Source organism: Rhineura floridana, chromosome 9, assembly GCF_030035675.1.
Source record: "Rhineura floridana isolate rRhiFlo1 chromosome 9, rRhiFlo1.hap2, whole genome shotgun sequence".
NCBI lineage: Eukaryota > Metazoa > Chordata > Lepidosauria > Squamata > Rhineuridae > Rhineura > Rhineura floridana.
In genome coordinates, this window is record NC_084488.1 from 70,505,000 (window position 1) to 70,522,896 (window position 17,897).

The window sequence follows — 17,897 nt, forward strand, 5'->3', positions numbered from 1 at the left end:
GGCATGCAGGATTCCAGCCATGCGTTAGGTTCCTAAGCGTGACTACTCAGAAGTAAGTTTCACTGGGTTTAATGAGCCTTACTCCCTAGCAAACGTGCTAAATCCCACCCCTGAAGATAAAGGGCCATGGGTTTCCCTTGCATCCAAGATCTACCCGTACCCTCCAATCACCTAACGATCTGCTTCCCTAGGGTTGCCTTGTGTGTGCAGTTGGGTAATTTTAGACCCTTGAATTCATTATTTTAAAAGTTGGTGGTCCCTCAGGTGGAAACTATTACTTCAAAATGTAGCAAGTTAATGTGTGCGAGAGAGAGATAACAGGCATACACGTTGCCAAATCGGGTCAGTTGCTGCTGCTACAGCAGCAGCATGAGATGGTAATAACATAATAGTAGCAACAGCCGCTTTCTTTTGCCAACGGGCATGTGCGAGCTTCCCTTGCGCACATGCCTACTAGGCGAAGGCGCTTCAGGTGTGCGAGCATGTGCAGAAGCGTAGGCTAAGGGCCAGACTCGCGCACTCTGCCTGGCAGCCTTTGAGCGGGCGAGGCGAGCGAATGAGACAAGTGGGAGGGGAGGGTGACCAGCCGAGGCTATCGCGCGGGCCCAGCTCCCTCCCTCTCGTGTCTCCTCCCCTGGTGTTGGGCGGCTGCTGCTTCTAGCAAGCAGTTCTCCCTCTCTCGTCCTCCCTCCCTTCTCCCTCCCTCCCCCCCGAGCTGGTTTTCCCCTGGCTGTTGCTGCCGGCTGTTTTCCTCCCGCCGCTATTTCGGCCTGAGAGAGGGAGAGCGACGTGACGCTTCCCTTTGACATATAAACAAGGTAAGGGTTTCTAAAGGCGGGGGGTTAGTCCGCTGTTTGTCGGCCTGATCCGCTTTACTCCGTTGGAGGCGACATACCGAGCTTTTGGCCCGTAGAGAAATGGCAGCGGGCGCTCCGAGGCTGAACCCGGCCTCAGCAGCTGTGTCCGTGGAGGCTGAGGTGGACGAGCCCTCTCTTCGCTTTCCCTCCTTTCTGTGGAGCGGATGGGTCCGCAGATGAGAGTCGAGGGACTGAGGTTCCCTTCTCCTGTCCGGCATTAGGGTCGACCTTATCAGGGAGGACGGTGGGAGGCGGGCGGGCGGAAGGAGAGAAAAAACAGATAATTTATCTCTTATCCTCCTCCCAATGTCTTTCCCTCTATGTTTGTGAGTCTATGATCATGAAAAACTAATAGAGTAGGGAACGCTGGGCGCGGGCTGGAAAATCTCCGAGGGGTTGGAAGGAACCACCTCGGTGGGGGGGGAGTGGGCGATCCTGTTTTTTGTGGGTATGATCCCTCCATCGGTTTATCGTAAGTGTGTGCATGTTAATGGAAATCTTCTCTGGTCGGGGGAGGCTGGGCATGAACTGGCCCTGGAAAGTCCCCTTGGGAGTCCCCAGAACTGTGGACCCCTCCCTTCCTAGTTAAACGATTGTGCAATTTGTGTTTTGAGTGTAGTGGAGAGAATGGCAATGGGGTAAAGGCAAACAGATGCTTGATTAACCAGGGGAAGGCCGGTCTGTCAGGTTTTTGTCTGGGGGTGGAAAACAGAAGGGTATAGACAGTGCCATCTCTCTCTCCCCTTCCCCCCCATCTATTTGAATATTTGCAGGATCCACAAATCGTTGTTGGGGGGGTTGTGGAGAGACACATCTGGAAAAAAACTGCTTACAAACCGCAAAAGGGAATCTGTAAAAATACTAGAAAATCGTAGCCTCCCCCTCCCCCCCATCAGTGCTGGCTTTGTGGGTGATGCTGGAAAGGGAGAGGAGTTATGTGGGGTAAGCGAGGCCGTCGTCGCTGCCTGGAAGTGAAGCAGCTTCAATCCATTCCCTGTCAGTTGGGATGGCTCTACTTGTCTCATAGCCCTCCCCCGCAAGCCTTTACTTTCAGTTTCTTGTGTATTTGTTGCCTCCCTTCCCGGATAAGACTTGCATATGCAAATTTTAGTAGAGCGTCGGTTAAGGCTGCTGCTGTTATCAGAGCGCCTTTCTTCGTGGCTGCGAAATATAGAACTCCCTCTCATCTTTTTCTCTTCTCCTCAAACAAAACAAAACAACCTTGTACCCGCATGCCTTACAAATATTTTCCACGACTACCAAGAACGGATATGGAGCACTGGCCTCTGCACGTGACTGTTTTTTAAGGGAGGGGACTGTTGTAAATGTGTCCTGACATGTTCTCTTTGCTGTTGGATATAGGTTCTTGATTAGTTTGATTAAGCGATTGCTCTGTTTGATGCTTCGGCTCTTCTTTTCTTTTGGTCATGGGATTTGAATGGGAATTCCCGCGTCTTCTAATTAACCTAGTAGTACTAGTGATTAAAATGAATCGGCAGTTGATAGTTTCTGGAAGGAGAGTGGAGATTTGCACCTCATATGGATGCAACCCTTTTTTTAGCTGTCATTTTTGTTGCTTGTTTCATAGAAGTACTTGCTCATATCCGGAAGTTGATGAAGTAAATTGTAAATTATTGAGACAAACATCATAATGGAAATGGATATCTTTATATTTTTACACTAAAGAGGATGGAAAAAAAATTACTTTTGTAACTAGATTTAAGATGACAAGACTTTCAAAGTAATTATTAGGCTTTTAAAATACATGCTGTGCAAGAGGTATATCACTACTTGCAGTAGCACAGAAATACTGTTATATTTCATGGTAGTTCTGTTTGAGATGTTTAAGATGGCATTGATCTGTGTTATTTTAATATGTCAATTATTACTGGAACATTTGAACGGAACAAGATCTGGCTCTCAGGATATTCTACAAAATTGTGGTAGATGGATGTAGATGTATGGTTAGGGTGATTTTTCAAAAGAATTAACTTATAGAGATATTTTTTTTTAGAGACTGTCAAACTTGCTTGTCCTTGTTGCATGCAATTCACATGCTTGTATCTTTTTCTGTTGCTTTTGCATTTCTGTCACTATATGCTATTGGTTTTTTTAAATTATTATCACTAAGAATAAAATATTATGCACACTGTCTGTATACCTTTGGCAGAAATGTGATGAATTATAAATTGAATGTAGACTAAGTTAGGTACACTTGGATCCCACCGAAATAATTTAGTCATAGAAGAGTTCTTTTTGAAATAAATAATGCTTAGATGCAATTCAGCATTAGTATAGAGTTGGAGAACCACCTGCCCAGGATGGCTGCTGGGACTTTCCCCAGGCCATGCCTCTGACCCATTCTGTTACTTGCCCTCCCCCAAGTACTTTTGCCAGATTGGAACATGTCCCTGAACTGTGATGCTTGTCTGAATGGAAGATGGAAACTTCCACTTATCCCAACCACAACCAGCACTGCTGTGTTTAATAGAGGTGTGTATGCATGTTATATATAGTTTTTCTGTATATCACAGCAACCATTGGATGGTGTCTGACATTGAGAGAAAATTCTCCTTGCATTATGTCCATGCAGTTTGGCAGTTGTCTTGAAATACGTTTTTATTACCTTGATATATCATTTGTGGCAGTATTCTTCAGTCTTAGCATACCCAGAACCAACCTTTAATCCCAATCTGCAATATGAGACCCAATTTACATTATTTATTGCATATGTCTGTCTTTTATCTCTCTAGGATAGCCAGTTGCAATTGAGGACAGCATGGTTTCTGCAACTTTAAGAGCTGTGTAGGAGAGGAAATTTCAGCAGATGCAACTGACCATAGAGGTATGAGAGAAGCTGCACTGCTGAAATTATCTCTCCTCTCCAGCTGTTGGAGTTACAAGAGAACCTATCCTATTATGCATCTGATAATTTTCTCATATGTTTGTTAAAGCCTAAACAACAACAAAAATGAAATAGTACAGGTGGCACTGGTATAAGCCACATGTGATTCCCAACCCCACCAGTCATCTGTGGGATTGAAATCAGTAGTTATTAATTTGAGCAGCTCTGCATTTAGAAATCATAGAATTGTAGAGTTAGAAGGGGCCTACAAGGCCATTGAGTCCAACCCCTTGCTCAATGCAGGAATCCAAATTAAAGCATACCCAACAGATGGTTGTCCAGCTGCCTCTGGAATGCCTCCAGTGCTGAAGAGACTACCACCTCCCTAGGTAATTGGTTTCATGGACGTACTGCTCTAACAGAAAGTTTTTCTTGATATTCAGTCGAAATCAGGGTTGTAAGGAGCTGAAAATTGAATTGAGTAAAATGAAGCAGGAGATTAAAGATATAGGGGTCCCTGTGAGAGAGGTGACCCTGGAGATTGGAACAAACGTGGAACAGGAAAAAGATTTGGAGTCTATGGACTTTAGAAACAAAATCTATTGTTTGGAGACACAGGAGATTAAAGACATAGGGGTCCTTGTGAGAGAGGAGACCCTGGAGACTGGAACAGGGGTCCCTGTGAGAGAGGAGACCCTGGAGACTGGAACAGGGGTCCCTGTGAGAGAGGAGATCCCGGAGATTGGAACAAACGTGGAACAGGAACAAGATTTGGAGTCTATGGACTTTAGAAATAAAATCTATTGTTTGGAACTCAATGTTATCTCTGAAGAAATTAATGAAGATTCTAGAGATAAAGTTATCAATGGCATGGATAATCTTCTGGACTGGAATGATGTGATGGAGCCCAATATAGAGAAAATCTATGGAATTAACTGCAGCCATGTGACAATGGAAAAACTTTCAAGAGATGACCCAGTGTATTTTGAAAAAAAGAACAGAGATATGATTTTACAGCAGTATTTCAGCAACCTATTCAGAATGGATGGCAAGAAAATATTTGGGATAGAGGTAATTCCCATCAGACTCTTACTATATGACTATGGCTTTGACAGCAAGATTATTATGGAATACTGATAATGGAAGATTGGATACTGAAATTACTGGACTTAACAAGACTACTGAAGATGGAAGATGGAAAATGGAATTAATAGGGATAATAGAACAATGGCTACTGAAATTACTGAACCTAACAGATTCTGATGTGATGGATTAATTGAAATGTTTATTTTGACTATGGTTATGACAATAAGATTATCATAATTAGTAATGAGATGGATTAATCGATATGCTTATCTGGAAAAAAAAATTGATAGATATATTTCTTAAAGAATTGAAACCTCTCTTTGACTTTTTGTGGAAAGAATAAAGTAATGTTTATGAGATTTGATGATTAAGTAAGATAACTACTGGAGGAAAGTGATTTTATAATATGACTTAAGAGACAGGATTGTTATATATTATAGACTTATAACTGATTTGATCTTTGACAAATGGGAAGTCAATATTTTACTCTTTATTTTTTATTTTATTTTTTTTCTTTTTGTTTAACTATTTTTGATTTTGTTTTTTGTCTTTGAATGTTTTATGATTTCGTCTTGTATGTTTTATGAAAATCTGAATAAAAATTATTGAAAAAAAAAAAGATATTCAGTCGAAATCTGGTTTCCTGCAACTTGAGCCCATTATTCCATGTCCTGCACTCTGGGATGATAGAGAAGAAATCCTGGCCCTCCTCTGTGTGGCAACCTTTCAGGTACTTGAAAAGTGTTATCATCTCCCCTCAGTCTCTTTTTGAAGCTAAACATGCTCAATTCTTTCAGTCTCTCTTCATAGGGCTTTGTTTCTAGTCCCCTGCTCCTCGTTGCCCTCCTCTGAACTCGATCCAGTTTGTCTACATCTTTTTTTAAAGTGTGGTGTCCAGAACTAGATGCAGTATTCAAGATGAGGCCTAACCAGTGCCGAATAGAGGGGAACCAATACTTCACATGGTTTGGAAACTATACTTTTGTTAATGCAGCCTAAAATAGAATTTGCCTTTTTTGCAGCCACATTGCACTATTGGCTTATATTCAGCTTGTGATCAACAATCCCAAGATCCTTCTCACATGTCGTATTGCTGAACCAAGTATCCCCCATCTTATAGCTCTGCATTTGGTTTCTTTTTCCCTAAGAACTTGGCACTTACTCCGGTTCCATTTCATCCTGTTGATTTCAGCCCAATTCTCCAGCCTATCAAGATCCCTTTGAATCTTGTTTCTGTCTTCCAAGGTATTAGCTTTCCTTCCCAATTTTGTATCATCTGCAAATTTGATAAGCATTCCCTGCCCCTCCTCATCCAAGTCATTAATAAAAATATAGAAGAGCTCTGGGCCCAGGACCGAGCCCTGTGGTACCCCACTTGTTACCCCCCTCCAGTTTGAGGAGGAACCATTGATAAGCACTCTTTGAGTACAATTCTATAGCCAACTGCGGATCCACCTGATAGTTGTTCCATCCAGCCCACATTCAGATAGCTTGCTAATCAGAATATCATGGGGCACTTTGTTAGAAGCTATGCTGAAGTCGAGTTATATTATGTCCACAGCATTCCCATAGTCTATGAGGGAGGTTACCCGATCAAAAAATGAGATAAGATTAGTCTGGCAAGATTTGTTCTTGATAAATCCATGTTGGCTTCTAGTAATCAGTGCATTGTTTTCAAGGTGCTTACAGAGTGACCGCTTCATAAATCTGCTCCAGAATTTTCCCAAGGAAAATTCAGGCTGACTGGTCTGTAGTTCCCAGGTCCCTCCTTTTTTAAGATAGGAATATTAGCCCTCCCACACTCATCTGGCACTTCACCCCTCCTCCACGATTTCACAAAAATAATAGACAGTGGTTCTGAGAGTTCTTCAGCCAGTTCCTTCAATATTCTAGAATGCAGTTCATTGGGCTCTGGAGATTTGAACTCGTTCAAAGTGGTTAGGTATTCCTTGACAATTTGTCTATCACTCTCAAGCTGCAACCCTGGCCCTTCAACTTCATATTTGCAGGAGGGTTGTACACCTTTTTGGGAGAAGACTGAGCCAAAGTAGGAATTGAGCACTTGTGCCTTTTCTTTGTCATCTGTTACCATTTTGCCATCTTTATTGACTAGCTGTACCACCATTTCTTTTCTCTCTTTTACTATGGATGTACCTGAAGAAAGCTTTTTGTTGCTTTTGGCATCTCTCACTAACCTTAGCTCATTCTCAGCTTTAGCCTTCCTGACACCATCCCTGCAATTCCATGCTATCTGGTTGTACTCTTCATGAATGAAAAACAGAAGTCTACAAATGGGCTTTAATAACTCTGTAAATAAAACTAAATACAAACACCTATTCTCAATAGCCAGTTCTCTCTCTCTCTCTCTCTCTCTCTCTCTCTCTCTCCCCCCCCTCTCGTTCTATATGTGGTTAAGTTTAACTTGATATTGTACACACAGGGCTCATTGCTATTATTTGCTTTATATAAAATCAGTTTTACTCTCAACTATGTTTTCACAAAAGATAACGTATATAACTAATAAAAATGGACTTAAAAGATTTAAATTCCCACTATCTTAAAAAAAGTTAATTATCTTGTAGGAAAAATGAGTCAAAAACCAAGGGAAGTGACATTATTTCTGTGGATTTTATACAAATCTTCATGTCATTTTCTTTGTTTTTCCCACATTACCATTTTTTTTGTTGGCTGGCTCTGTTTTAATTTACTCCTTTACTTGCTAAAGTACATGGTGTGTGTTAGAGATGTAAAAGTTCTGGAATTTTTGTAGAAAAACCTATCTGCACTAATATTGAACCCAAATCTCTTTTCATCACTTTAAGGATATGAAAGGTATTGTTTGTCTGGTTTGTTGTATTGATGAAGTAAAGTGTACATTTTTGGTGGTACAGGCCAATCCAGGTTAGCCCTTTTAAATTCTATTGGCTTCAAGGGCAACTAAAATTGTTTAAATTTTTAATGGATTAAAGCTTTCAGATTTATTTGAACAAATATTTACAAATATACCCAGTGTTTGAAATGGACCTGCAAACTGCTGCATCCTAACAGCTTAAGCCTATGCATGCATATTCAGCAACAAGCACCACTTGGCCTATAATCTGTGCACATTTACTTAGGAGTAAGTGCTGTTGAACATGGTGGGAGTTACATCTGAGTAAAAATGCAGGTGTTATTGTAGGAGAATTCTTTCTCCATTGGGATCTTTTGCTGGGGGTCCATGAATAAAAAATTGAAGACACAGGCTTGAAGCAAAAAGGTAGGCCTTTATTCTTTACAAGCACATGCCAGCACATGCAGGGTCAGCCTCCAGAAACATCCAGGAGAGACTGCACTGAGACACTGTGAGCAAGCTCTTTTATAACTTAATAATACAACATGTGACAGTAATTCACCAATCTTATGAGTCCTTGCCCACCCAACATTACAGTTCCTCCTCTCTACATTCATTCCAAACCAATCAGAAAGCATTAGCTAACTCCAGTGGTGATTTCCAAAATTCTGTCCATATCATAAATGTTACCATTGCCCTACTGTTCCTTCAAGACAAATGAATTTTGGGACTAGCTGGAACAGTTCTTTCCGTGAACATGTTCTCAAGCATACTTTTGTACATCGTTGCATGGTTTCTGATCGGTCAGGCTGACTCTGGCACCTAGAAATATTTTGGACAAGTTCCCTGAGTTAAGTTTGGGTACTTAACTCAGGGTGTTTGTGAATATATGAGCACCCCCAGTTCCAATTTCTTTGCTATAGGGGTTCTTGTCCTTCTATTTTTCTCAGAAATCCGTTTTTCTTATTTATAAAATACATAGCTCATGAAGGAGGATTTTATTTAAAACACTTGAGCTCATCTTGAAGTTGCACAAACAAAGGAAAGCTGGGTGACTCTAGCCTCTTTGGATATATAAACAGACAAGCAGGCCACCCCAGATGTACCCCTTTTCTTTATGGAAAGAGACCTATAATGTTATAAATTTAATACAATGATTTATTTTTAAATCATTACTATTTCTCTTCATTAACACATTTAAATACTTATTTCCTAGATGGCATTCAAGAATCAAACACTGGCAATTCCTACTAATCAGAACTTCCTGAAATGTTCCTTGCTTCCGGACAATGAAATAATTAATCTTCAGCCTAGTCAAATACCAGTCCAGTTTGCCAAGAAACAAAAGATAGGCATGACCCGTTGCCATCGCAACGGATTTTTGCTGTTAGCCTGAATAAAATGCTAAGATTCAGGACTCCACTAGGCCTGCAATTCAATACTTAGTTCTTTATAATTATAAAAGAAATGTGCCTTCTTACTAGTCATGATCATACATGTGTGGACATATAGAATTCCCCATTATTTCCCCCCTTTGAAGCTAGAATAGCTTCACACAATTTCTTGGCAGCTCTGGAGCTCCTTATTCTTGCCTACAGCTGGGCCTACTGGAAATGTCCATTCACTGCTTCAAAATTTTTCAGGCAGTTCATCTGCTGTTGTGCTCCTGAGACCCTGTCCTTGGTCTCAGGTCCTGAGGATTGCTTGCGGGCGCTAAGGCTTGCTGCGAATCTTCCTAGGGGCTTTATTTTGGTCCATTTCCTTGATGAGAATGGAGTTGAAGATGTCTCCTTATTACATATTTTTGGACTTGATGTAGTGTGTCTTTCAGCGGTTTCCAGATTGCAGTTAAAAAAATGAGCTGAAGCTGCTTTGCAGACAAGTATCTGTAGTGTGCTGTATAGACCTCCTTTGATGACGAGCAGGTGAAGGCTTTGCAACTGCCAGATAAAATGGAAGATTGGGTCCTCTCATCCTCCTCTGGTACCGATGGCTTGAGTCTGGCTATGGGTGGCTTTCTTCAGAGCATGCTGCAGGACCAAAACCGTTCCTCTTTAGGTGGTTGACCTGTATTTAAACGATTGAACAGGCCAAAACTGGAAAGGAAGCTGCAGAGTAGAAGTTAAGTTGGCCTCACCCCCCTTTGATCGTCTCTCTTCCGAGTCTTTTCTTGGCTTCAGATTATAAGGGCAGGGAGGTGGATCAGGAAAACCAGGGCTATCAACCAGGTTTTCAACTGGGGTTCCACTGCAGTGCCAGTTAGACTTGATGCCATCTCATCAGAGCTGGAGCTATCAGAAAACCTTCCAGGACGTCCCGAAGAAAATGTGGAATCTCTCCTGTAGCTCCTACTTGGGCAATCAGGTCTGGATCAACGCTTTCATCTGTGGAATAGGACTGTGTTCTTAGCCCCTCTGCAGTCTCTTCTGTCTTTTCTGGGCAGACGTCATCCTTCTTGGGCTTTGGGGGTGGTCATGGCATGTCTCTGCTACTCAGGTCAACTGGGCTGTGAGCGTGACTTGTGTAGATGCATGCAATTCTTTCCTCCACTTGGATAGCTGTATTGGTGGTCATCAGGACTTGAAAGGGTCTCTGCTTGGCCCTTCACGAAAACATAGTCACCTGGCTGGATAGTATGGCAAGGCAAGGCTCAGCCATAAGAACTAGGAGAGCATTCACTACTAGGGGTATTCTGCACCAGAGAGGAGAGACTAATGGCAATGTTGGACAAGTATATAACACATTTAAGGAGGTCATTCCAATTAAAAGCCTTAAGTTTCCTGGGGTAGCTCAATGTCTAATAACAAAAGGTCTATCAAACAATATTAAAGAAAAAAATGATGCGTGTCTGAGCACATAAGACCACTGATGAGCGCTCTGGGTGGTTGTTGACAAATTGTTGACAAGTGTTGCAGGAGGATGCTATATATACTGCCTCCTGGTGAATGCTTCAAAATCTTTCAAAATCTGTTCAGCCATCCCCCCTTTGCTCATGTGAGCCATACCATGGGTCACCTGAACAAGATGTTGCACCAGGGGTCTGGGGTCTGGACTATACCAGATGCTCCTAAACTGTGCACAGTCAGTGTTGACCTAGACTATCTGCTTCCGTATAAGAGCCCCATTTTACAAATCTGCAGACTTTAGAATATTAACACGCACAAAGATAGTAATCTAAAAGAAAAAGGAGCTGAGGAACTGCAGGCAGCTGCTTCAGCTTTCCTATGGCCTAGAAAATAGAATCAATTTCATTAGAATAAGCTTCACAATACATAACGAAATAACAGATAAAAGAACAAACAAAAGAAGAATGGCATTCAAAAGAGCATGAATCAATTACCCATGATATATAATGGAACTAGAAAAGAATGAGAAATCCTCTGTGTTTTATCAAAACATAGAATGACAGACACCAAACGCACATTTAGAATCAGTATAGATAGTTGCAGCTTAACCAGAGGTGATGAGAACAACACAGATGCTTGAGCGCTCTGATGATCCCTGGAAGAAAATAAGCTTCAGGAAAAATATTACAATGCATTTCACAATTAGAAACACCAGCATAACCAATAACTTCCAATATCATTTTGCATGTGTATTCAATTCCCAATGTCATTGCATATGCAAGACCCATCAATATGTGATACCAAATTCCTGAGCATGTGATACCAAAGCAAGAATAGAGAAGAACGTGAGAAAGATCAATACTGGGTATAACAATCATTTGCATCAAGGCCCTGGGTCTCTACCCAAGGCAGTACCATTGGCAGGGTCCCAACCATGAGGTTCTTCATCTGTGGGACTGGGAATAATATAGGATTAAGAATTATACAGTGCATGATAATATCAGCAGATGAGCCCAGAATAAGAATTTATCATAATTAGGAAAAACACAAAACGGGGTTTTGTTGATGTGTGTGCGTTGTTGCGTGAAACAGCATACGTTACGTTGGAGTTAAGTTGCTCAAGAAACTTCTCAGATGCATTAGATCAGGTTAAGAGTCTTTTATTAAGACATTATGGCTTAAAGCTTTAAGATCCCCCCATCTAGGAGAGAAGTTCTCAGTTCAAAGACATTACACAGAAGACTCAGCTCAACACAGATAGCTGGTAGAACTCTCCCAGTCTATCTTGATGCTGCCATGACAACGGCCTTGGCTATCCGTTCCCAGACTGGGCAAAGACATAACTTCTCTTAGCTACAGATTTCCACACTTTCAGACTTGATGGAAAAACACTCAGTGACAGTGTGGTTCAATGGTCAACAATCCCCCCTTTTCCCCATCATGTCTGTAACTCATTACAACAATAACAACAATACATTTCTCCAATACATCTTGCAATACAGCTTACATTTCAGTATAGTTCAGAACATCTCTGTACATTTAGCTAACACTTTATTCAATCAAACTTTGGCTGAACACATGTCAAATACAAAGTGTCAGGATCCATGTCCACCAGTTTATGCATTCCAGGACTGGTAATTACCCTCACAGTATATCTTTCTGGCGGTTTCCCTATGTTTACTCTTGTAGAACATCTTAATGGCACTAGGGCTTCTGCTCTCTCTGCCCCCCCATCTGTGCTTGTGCTTGGCACAGCCTGCGCAGGAGATTCCATTTCCTCAGCCTTACGTTTCTTTGATCTTCGTTTCCCACAAATGAGCTCATTTAACGCATCTCTGAGAGGAATATGTGTGCCCTCCACCTTTATGTCTGGATTTGGCTTAAATGTTTGTGATTGTGTGTCATCTGACCCTGTAAGAATGACTGTTTCCCTTTGATCCCAAGGTTTTTCTGAGACTTTAATGCTTCTGCTCAGAATTAACTGCTGTGTTTCTGGACACCAAACTCTGAAATATGCATTCTGAAATCCCAAAACAAAACCTTGCAGTGCTCTGGGCGCAAGCTTGCCCCTCCTTTTTCCCTGTGGAATGTGGATCCAGCATCTTGCCCCGAATTTTTGCATGTGTTGTATTTTTGGTTTTCTGTCAGTGATTTTCTCATAAGGAGACATTCCAAGAATACCCTGTTGTGAATATAATTCGCATAAAGAATTGCTTCTGCCCAGAAAGAATTCCCTAAACTGCAATCCATTAACATGGCTCTCATTGCTTCCTGCAGCACCCTGTTTTTTCTCTCTGCAGTTCCATTGGAAAACGGGCTGTATGGAGCAGTAAAATTCTGTTTTATTCCCTTACTCTCAAGGAAGTCACTCAATGCTGTACTCGTTAATTCCCCCCCCCCTGGTCCGAGTGTATCGCTTTCACAGTGGCGCCATGTTGAGTTTCGATTCTCTTAATGAACAGCTTCAGCTTTTGCTCAGCTTCACTTTTATGCTTTAACAGAAAAACATGTCAAAATCTTGAAAAATCATCCACCAGTACCATGAAGAATTTCACACCTCCACGTGAAGCATTTATTGGCCCTGATAAATCAACATGAACTAGCTGGTAGGGAGCTGTTGTGGTTCTTTCAGCCTCCCGCTTAATTGGTGCAATAGTCATTTTAGCTTTATGACAAGAATCACAATCCATTAACTGTCCACAATCTCTTAAACGCATGTCTTCACTATGCATTGGGGTTTTCTTAATCGTGTCAAGGTTTGCATGCCCCAGCCTTTGATGCCATTCATGGACGCAGCCCTGATGTACCTGTGCCTCAGCATTTAACACAGCACACCCTGCTTGACTGTTCTTTATTACAAACTGTGAATCATTAAGGCTTCCCTGCAAACACACTTGATCTCCTCTCGTTACATAACATTTGTCTTTGTGGAACAATACAGAAAAATCACAACTCACCAGTTTTCTGACTGACAAAATGTTATGAGCTGATTCTGGAACAACAAACATTCTGAAAGTATTCCCAACTTGTCAAATCTCACCAGACCTCGGGCTTCCACACTCTTTTGCGATCCATCCGCAAGTAAAACAAAGTCCTGCTCATTTGTAGACGTGTAAAACAAACTCCTGTCTTTAATTAATATATGGCTTGCCCCGCTGTCAACAATCCAGTTAACAGGTGCTAAATCTTGAGACTTCTGTTTACAAACAAAGTTCACATTTCCCTGCTTCAAGCCTCCGTCCCTGGAGTTTCGCTTGACTGCACAGTCTTTCTGGAGATGCCCACGAGCCCCACAGGCATAACAAGCCTTCAGCCGTTGCTGTTCTTGCTTGTTTTCCTGTCTGCTGCTGCTTTCTTCTTTCAGCTTGGCTCTTTGCTTTTCCTCAGCACTTTTCGCCTCTTGTCTCCGCTGCCATTCCTGGGTCAGCTTTTCCTCAATAAACGCAACGTTCAGACCTCCGTCAGGCCTGGCTTCGAAAGCCATGACCATATTATTCCAAGTCCCATCGAGTGAAGCCAGGATCAGATAGGTCTTCTGAAGTTCAGAGTGTTCGACGCCTCGGTCCGTCAGCTCAGCAAACAAACGTTTGAATTCCGTGAGATGCTCACTCATTTCGCACTCACCCGTGAAGCGCATCTGGTAAAGCTTCCGTGCCAAACACAATCTAGATCCCGCAGTCTGTTGCACATGAATGCCTTCCAACACGTCCCACATCTGTTTGGCGTTTGTAACATCTCTCACGTGTAGAAGTTGAGAGTCTGATAGAGCCAGAAGTATAAAAGCTTGCGCCTTCTGATCTCTACGCGTCCAGGCCGCGGTCAGTACCGCCGGAGGGGGTCCATCTATAATGTCCCATAAATCCTCTTTTATCAGCAAAGCCCTCATCCTCGGCTTCCAGCTGGCAAAATTCTTTTCCGTCAATCTTTCCATTGGCATGCCTCCCCCAGACAGGTTTACAGCCATGTTGCTCACCTCTGTCTGGTACAATCAATCAAGCTGCCCTCTGGAACTCCATCTGCCTTTCAGACCAGCAACTTACTCTTGTGTAACATGCTGTGGATCTGGGCCCATAACCCCTGTTGATGTGTGTGCGTTGTTGCGTGAAACAGCATACGTTACGTTGGAGTTAAGTTGCTCAAGAAACTTCTCAGATGCATTAGATCAGGTTAAGAGTCTTTTATTAAGACATTATGGCTTAAGGCTCTAAGATACCCCCCTCTAGGAGAGAAGTTCTCAGTTCAAAGACATTACACAGAAGACTCAGCTCAACACAGATAGCTGCTAGAACTCTCCCAGTCTATCTTGATGCTGCCATGACAACGGCCTTGGCTATCTGTTCCCAGACTGGGCAAAGACATAACTTCTCTTAGCTACAGATTTCCACACTTTCAGACTTGATGGAAAAACACTCAGTGACAGTGTGGTTCAATGGTCAACATACAGTGCATGATAATATCAGCAGATGAGCCCAGAATAAGAATTTATCATAATTAGGAAAAACACAAAACGGGGTTAAATTCACAGTCAATAAAAGAAGCAGCCTTAAAATTCACAAAAGGCATTTTTCATAATCAATATCTCTTGTAATTAGGAAACTCAAAGTGGATCAGAACAGGAAAAGATATTTGCTCCTTAGCCAGTGGAATGTGAAAACACAAGTCTTAGAGAAAAGAGAAAAAGAAAATCACACACACAAAATTTTCCATTAACAACTGAAATATAGTAAGTGCACCTTGCTCCAAGAGAGGGGTTTTTTTTACATTGCAATGCATGGTGATGCCTACCTCCTCTTGGGCCAATGGGCACCTAGGGGGTTACCATAGGGAAGGGCCTGTTGTGTTTATAATGGTTCAGCTGTTAGTAGCTTCCCCCATTATCATGGGAGGCTCACAAAGACTCAGGACTTCCAAGGCCCAGTGCAGGAGGGTGCCTGCCCTGGTTTCTCAGTGCCCTGGCCTGTCACTTTCAGCCAAACGAAAAAGAAAACACTTGGAGTGAAATCCTGAGGAAATTCCACATATGTTCCATCAGGTGTACTGAAAATGTTATTATTCAATTTGCACAACAGATCCTACTATCAGGTTCACAGAAGTAGAGGAACCATCTGGGGTGCCAGAAGTAGAGCCTATCTGGCTCACCAAAATATTGGAAAACAGGAGAAAAGCATGTAATGGGCCAGGGGTTAGATGCCCAGGCTGGTTAACAAGATAAAAACAGTCAGTTCCTTCACCCCCACAGACTAGTGGCAACAATCTTTTGATGGTATAGAAACTCCTGTGTTTCGCCACAAATCACAGTCTTAGTAGAGGTCTTAGTAGGTGCAGAGATAATATAAGAAGACTCAAATCCTTTTAAATTGGGTGCACCCTGAAATTAAAACGTTGGAGCCCTTAGAGAAGATGAGAAACAGGGAGGTTGATGACAAGAGAGACTGGTTTAGGAAGACCAAGGTTTGGTGACACCAAGGTTTGGTGTAGTTGCTTAATAGGAGAAACATGGGTCCTCCTGTGGGTCAAATAGGAGGAAGCTGTCTTAGTCCATAATCCATAAGAATAGCCACATTATAAAGCAAATAAGACTTGGCTACAAAAGGCAAGATTAGCAGGCAGGAACAAACATATTTGGAAAGTGGCCCTTTGTCACCTTCTCAAGAAGCCACCATTATTTGTGTTGGGTTTTTATGCTGGATTGTGTATCAAGCTTATTGGGATTTTTACATGTTGTGATTTTTATTACATTTTATTTTATTTTTGTTACATTTATATACCACCTTTCCTCCAAGGAGCTCAAAGTGGCATACATGGTTCTCCCCCATTATGTTTATAATTTTGTTTAATACCTAGAGAACTTATTTTATAAGGCATCTCATAAATACAACTGAGTAGGATAATAAATATATAATTATTATGCAGAAGGATGTGGCCAACTTTAGACCTGTCTGTGTCCAGTTTCCCTTTTCTTGGAAAAGTGTTGAAGTATGCGATTACAGAGCGACTTCAGGTATTTCTGGATGATGCATCCTACCTTGACCATTGGAATGTAGTGTCATCATGAGACAAACTGCCTTAGCTGCTCTGGCAGATTATCTTCACCTTGAGTTTGATGGGGCAATGCAGTAATGTTGATACTACTCAGTTGTGGATCACTGTTAGTGCTGATCTTGTTGGACACCTAAACAAATTTAATTGGCGAGATAATTTGCCGTGTTGCAGTGGAGAATTGTTGTCATGCTGACACCTGATATATTTTATTCACTAAACATCTGTATGCTGCTATCTTTTCTGAATCAGTATCTGGAAGCAGTGAGTTGTAGTTGGATGAATGAGAGTAAATAGCCTGACCATGAATCCAGATAAGTCAGAGGTGTTGATAGTATGATCTTGGAGGACATGAATTTTCCTTGATATCCTCAGTTTTCCATTTTTATTGGTCTTCTGGAGGGAGCGCAAAAGCCATATTTTCGATTTTGGCCTTTTGTTTAACTGAGTAGCTTGTTTTTACTAGTACTACTTTTTCTCTGTGTTGCTGGTTTGACTAATCTGTTTTCTTATGCAGCTGTGAATATGGAAAAGGCAGCTAACAAATGGTTTTAATAAATTAATAAGTGAAGTCAACAGAACTTCAAAATATACATGCAAAGGAGTGCACTGCACTTGGTTGTAAATCTGTAGTAGCTAAGCATATGAAGGTCTTCTGAGTATAAAGTTAGTCTGTCACCAGGGTATTGGAATTCATGTTTGCCTTAAAATACGAACCTTTGAGAACAGATTTGGACATACAGTAGAAACTCGATATAGCGTGCTTCAGTGTACCACAGAATCAGATATAAAGTGGTTATGAACCTGTCCCCCAAGTAAAACATACAGTACAGCAGTTCACACACCTTTAAACTCACAAGATCAAATAACATGGCCGTCTCCCCTCTTTCCAAACAACTTTCCTCACTTCAGTGCCTGTCTAGGAACCAGTACTGTACTTTCTGGCTTTAACCCTTAAGGGTGAGCCTGAGTGAAAATGCTACCAGGGAAGATTTCTTGTTCACTTTTACAGCAGTCTTGCTTTCTACTTTATTTTTTGTTTGTTCTATCTTTTTCTTCATGCTAAGTGTTCCGTTCTCTGGTGAGCCCTTCCATTTGCTTCCCTGGGTGTTTCTGAGCCATTTTTTCCTGTCAGCGTTATTTTAATTTTTCTCCTGATGTTCTTCCCCAATCCATTGTTTTTCACCCTTTTTCCTTCCTAGGCTTTTTTCTAAGGTCTATCACTCAAGTCGTCTCTGCAGTTTTGATTAGTTCTCAAGTCCGTTTGCTGTGAAGTTTAATTTGTTAATTTATTCTTCCCTCAGTGTTACCTTTCCTACTTCTTCCTTCCCTGTTCAGTCCCTCAGCTGCAATGGTGGTGGTATTGCTTCAGCTGTAGCAGCGGCAGTTTCTCT

At 41.7% G+C, this 17,897-nt stretch overlaps 1 protein-coding gene across 2 annotated transcripts in view; it reads left to right on the top strand.

Moving 5' to 3' along the window:
* Nucleotides 1–365: 365 nt before the first annotated feature.
* The window catches only part of ELF2 (E74 like ETS transcription factor 2), a 49,196-nt gene continuing 31,664 nt past the window's right edge, over nt 366–17,897 (top strand). Inside the window, exon 1 of one of the 2 annotated variants that reach the window (XM_061584961.1) lies at nt 366–818. The gene's annotated coding sequence lies outside the window, so the exon portion shown is untranslated. Of the gene's footprint in view, nt 819–1,251; nt 1,330–17,897 lie in introns of those variants that run through there. The other variant, XM_061584962.1, reaches the window with a different exon arrangement.